Source organism: Cupressus sempervirens, chromosome 11, assembly GCF_028749045.1.
Source record: "Cupressus sempervirens isolate cs-2001-9-10 chromosome 11, ASM2874904v1, whole genome shotgun sequence".
Lineage (NCBI taxonomy): Eukaryota > Viridiplantae > Streptophyta > Pinopsida > Cupressales > Cupressaceae > Cupressus > Cupressus sempervirens.
This window is the reverse complement of record NC_143128.1, coordinates 517248058-517253562: the sequence shown is the minus strand read 5'-3', so window position 1 is coordinate 517253562 and position 5505 is coordinate 517248058.

Here is a 5505-nt window from a genome sequence, read left to right as displayed (position 1 = left end):
GACACAATTATTTCTCTAATAGAACATAGAATGCCCACCCAAATAATATATTTACATTCCCTTGGAATAAGGGGATCCCAAACATTTACAAGGGCTATCAGTTGCTATGAATCCTAGACAACTTTGAATAGTTTGCTTAATTTAATCCTTAACATTAAAAAATAATTTTTTAAACTTGTCACACATTTAGGTTTTTCCCAGATGCTTTAAAGTACTCCCTTGATGTGTCTCTAATAACTAGGGCCTCTTTTAACATACCTTCCCTAAATAATAGAGTCATCAACATAGAGATTGTGAAATATTATTGTTAGCATGAATGTTGATGGTATTCCTTTGGGGGAGTATCCTAAGCATTGGTGAGTATTGACATGTTGCATTCATGATTGTGTTTGTCATTGATGTCAACATAGCAGCAAGTCTGTGAAGATTGATAAAGTAACATAAATAGATCTTAGTTGTACAAACAATGTTTCGATAATCTGGTGATGCGCGATTATGAACATGTTCTATATCGTGTCTTGTTGACATGTTTAAGCGCGTGTGATGTAAGTCAAAGATGTATGAAAGATACACTTGATTTATAGAGAGCAGTGCAGAGACAAAGTAACTATTAAGCAGTTTCTGATGTTTACATTATATCTTTTAGCAAAGATATGATCGAGAGATGCATGGTTAGTTAGTGATAGAGGACAGTCTATTGATGACGTTAGCAAGTGTGCAAGCTCTAGTATCGCACGTGAGAAGTTGTATAGATTGTGAGATGACAATGCTATTATAATTACAAATTAATTAATTAGCTTATTATAATTAATTGGGAAAGCCTCAAGGCCAACTCAAGGAATTATTTTTAAGATATGGTATAAAAGGAAAGATGTTTTCCTTGTTTTTAGTGTGTATTTATTGCATGGAACAAGTGCTACGTGTAAAAAGGAGTAGAGTGTTTGATGAATGTGAGTAAGCGATCCAAGGGATTATTGGATGTGAGATTTGAGATTTGGTAACAAGATCTAAAGGAGTATAGGTTCGTTTGATAGGATAGAGGAAGAGGAAGGAAGTATAATTCATTTGGACAATGGTTTCATTGGTCTTGACCCTAAAGCTATTTGGACAGTGGATCCATTTTCCTTCTACAACTCCTAACAGTGTTGGCACAACTTTGAACAGGGTTGGAATCTCCTAACATGGATTCAAAGTCTCCTAACAGGGACTGATATGTACTGAATGTTGTTATAGACTCCTAATAGGGTCCATCCTCTAACAAGGAATATATATATTAGTACATCATCTTGTGGGTATCATCCCAAACAAGGTTTTCCTTATGATTAAGGGTTTCCCTAGTTAACATATATGGTGTTATTGTGCATGAGTATCTTGTTATGGTTTTTGATTATATTTCTCATATGGTTAAGAATTATTAAGGCTGATAATTGTGATATTAGTTGGATAACTAATTCAACCCCACCTCTCAGTTATATTGGTGGACTATATATTCTAACAATTATTCAGTGAAAAGTAAACCGTTTCCAAAGACCCAACTCCCTTTACAAGAAATAAATTTTCTCAACCCTTTAACTAGTATAATTAACATAGAAGGGTATAAAGAATCACCTTGTCTAATACCTTGGGATGCTGAGAAGAAACCACACTAGGTTCCATTAATCAAAACAAGGAATTTTTCTCGTGAGATGCAAGACATCATCCACTTAATCCATCTTTTGTGAAACCCCATACCAACCAAGACAACCCATAAAATTCCAAACTCATCCTGTCATATGCCTTCATCATATCCAATTATAAAACCACAAAAGGAGAGCCTTGAATTTTGATTGAATGTAAAACCTCATGCTCTACCAGAGTCCCTTTCATCATTTCTCTAGCTCGAACAAAGCCACCTTATTGTTTTAAAATAATGAAAGGAATGACCCCCACTAGGCTTGAAGCTATAGCTTACATGAAAATCTTATAGATTATATTGCAAAGTGAGAATAGTATGAAATCAACGAAGGAAACTAGATGGTCTTTTTTGGAATAATGGTGATAAAGGTGGAATTGGATTTTTTCAACATATTAGAATGTATTCTAGATTCCTCAACCACCACTAGGATGTCACTACCCGTAAAATCCCAATAATTCTAAAAAAATAAAGGGGTAAGGCCATCCAGACCCGAAGCCTTATTTGGAGCCATACCAAAGACCACTTTTTGTATTTTTGACAAGGAGAAAGGTTTCATGAGATCTTCATTCTACTAATTTGAAACTAGTTTCAAAATGCAATCCAAGATATCAACATTATTTTGGGAACCTCATTTGATTTCAACAAAGTTTAAAAAAATGTGATTGTCTCGTTACATATATGCCCCTCATCCTTAAGATTGTTATCCTGAGAATTTGTGATGTGGAAAATAAATTTTTTGTGTCTCCTAGCCTTTGTTGAAGTGTAAAAAATTTGAGTATTTCTATCCCATTCAGCCAACCATAGTTCCCTCGACCTCTATTGCCAATACATTTCTTCTCTCAAAAGCATTTCATCAAGTTTAGCCCTTAAATATTTTTGTATATCTCAAACCTCATACCTTAGGCCATTAATCATGACAAACTCATTCTATTGTTATGATTGCTACTACAAACTTTCCTTTTCCTATAACATGTTACCAAAAGATGAAGCATTCTATTCTTTGATACATTTCTTCAAGCAACCCAATTTGTTTGCCTGTTGAAACATTCTAGATCCTTCAATACAAGGACTCTCTTGCCACCATTTGAGCAAAAGAGACATGAAATCCTTATCATTGAACCACATTGGCTCAATTTTAAAATTATCTGTTAATTTTGGTTAATTTGTTTTAAAAAATAGGAAAAACTATAGTAAGAAAATAAGGTTATCAGAGAAGAGGGTTGACAAATTTTCACCAAGAAATATTATTTCTGAGAACAAAGTTCCCACATAAAGCCCATCAACTTAATTAAAATATAGTCTTATGTGAATAAATTAAATTATTAATAATTGCTAATTTAAAATAATTTTATGTGAATAAATTAAATTATTAATAATTTCTAATTTTAAATAATAATATTATAATATTTTAAATAGATTAAGAAATATTATTATGGTTATATTCAATTTATCATATATAAATAAAATAACCATTTAAAAAATATCTAAAATGAAAATTTAATAAGAAAAATATCAAACAATAATATTAACAAAATAATTGTTTTCCCACTATTGACTAAATAAATTACTAGCATTTGCACCTTTGAAGGGTGCAAGGGTTATGTCGATAGGTTTATATATGTTGAATGATTTTGTTATGTGACTATGTGGAGAGATGTAAATACTACTTTTGGTTTCAACTGTGTGAGATTTTCTTCGTATCAACATTTCAAATCATACTTTGTGATCCATCATAGGGATGAATAAAAGAGCATAAAAAGAAAAATAATCTTTGTGGAGAGTTGGTCATAACATTTTTTTTCCTATACATTTGAAATAATTTGGCATGAGCATTTCTTCTCTAATGTTAACTGTGTTACATTTTAGAAATATCTTTTTTCCCTAAAGAAGCCAGACCAAGTTTTCACATAATATTCATAAGAATTCTTTTGCATGCACTCTTTATATTATAAATATTTCCAAATCCTCAATTCTTCATAGCAACACATTTGTAATGACTTGTATATCATGTCAAAAGCTTATTGCAAGTTTGTTATATTTGTATTGTCATCCAAAAGAATATGTTACTTATAATATTGTATCTACCCTAATGTTTAGAATTTCTTCTACCTAGAGTAGTCTTTTTAGCATGGGGTCTATATTGTTAGGTATTGAAAACCTATGTATAATATTCTTGTTTGTCAAAAATATCAAAATAATGATTTTGTTTTGATGGAGTTTTTTTTTTCACTCTTTTACGATTTTTTTGGCCTTTTTTTTGGTTGAGATTTTCTAGCTATATTCTTTAAGGCTAATGTTAGTAGTTCATATCTTTTTACCTTGTTTCGTATTGGGGTTGAAACTATTATTAAGGTGGGAAGGTTTATTATGACCATGGATGTAAGGGTTTGGCTATTTTTGCTTATTTATTTATCTTTTTAAATGTTCTTATAGAGGTAGGAGCATCTTATATGAAGATATAGAGTTTTCTTGTGGGAAAGGCTTAACGGTATATTTTGATGGTTGTACATATCTTTCATTTCTTGATGTTGAGGATGGAAAGTGGTCAATTTTCTTCTTGCCTTTTTCATTTTTAGATTTCCTTGTTGAGATAGAGACGACTTCTTCTTTAGAGAGTTTTCAGCTTGTAGGAGGAAAGAATAACGAGGGTTTATAATTCATGATCCAATGATGATATTGTAGTTTACTTCTATATCTTTATTTCTAGATATTCATATTTCGCCCCCCTCTCTTTATCTCCTCTCATATCTCCCTATGTCTTTAATGAACCTAATGGAAACAAAAAGAAAACCCCCAAAATAATTAAAATAATGAAATTTAATTGTAATACTAACAACTAACTCACCTATATTTATTTTTATTAGTTTCAGTGTACGACATCAAATACTAACTTATGCATGGAAACATCTCAAAATGAACATGAAATGGGGAAGTAACTAAATTTAATGCATAAGTTTTACATATCACATTATAATATTTTTCATATATTCTCTTAAAAACAAATTTGTAACCCAATTAAAATTTTCACGGGTATGTAAAATGCATTTGTATAAAAATATTAACACCAAATTACATATACAAATCAACAAAATAGAAGAGATACTTATACAATTAGAACATCAATATTTTTTTTTCAAGAATGTATTATTTGAGATTTCTCTATGTTATTGTTGACTTTTTTTTAAAGTTTGACTATGACATGCCTTTAGATAAAAGAGATAAATGCTAAAATGATCGGCTTGAAATTTTGGAAATGTTGATAGTTTCTTAGACTTTCTTAATTAAAACTAAGATTGAAAAATTATACATAAATCTTCTAATAGAGTTTAACTAATTTTTTGTAACTTAGTAGACAGTTAATCAATTGTACTCAGAAATAGTTCCTTGGATTTTGAGAAGTTAAAAATTACATTTCATATCAATGATAATACTATAATCCGCCTTAGAAAATATGAAGCTATATCAAGGATATTTTAACATTTCATTTGTGAGTTATTTTCTTTGATCAACTTCTTGTTGGATAAAACCAACTAGATCATCTTTATCTTCGCATGATTTTGTATGCAAATCTTCCCACACACTCTAATAACATTCAAAAGCATGCAAAATACTTTAAGAAACAAATATAACTTTATATCATTATCCAAGAGATTGATACACTTTGTAAGCTATGAAGATAAGTTTAACAATATCAAAAGTGTTTGAAGCTCTATAGATAAGTTTGTTATCAATCATGATACAATTTTTTTCATAGTTTATAGTGATTACTAGGTTACATTATAAATATTTTTAAAAATAAAAAATATAATTCTATAATATTTATGAATTTC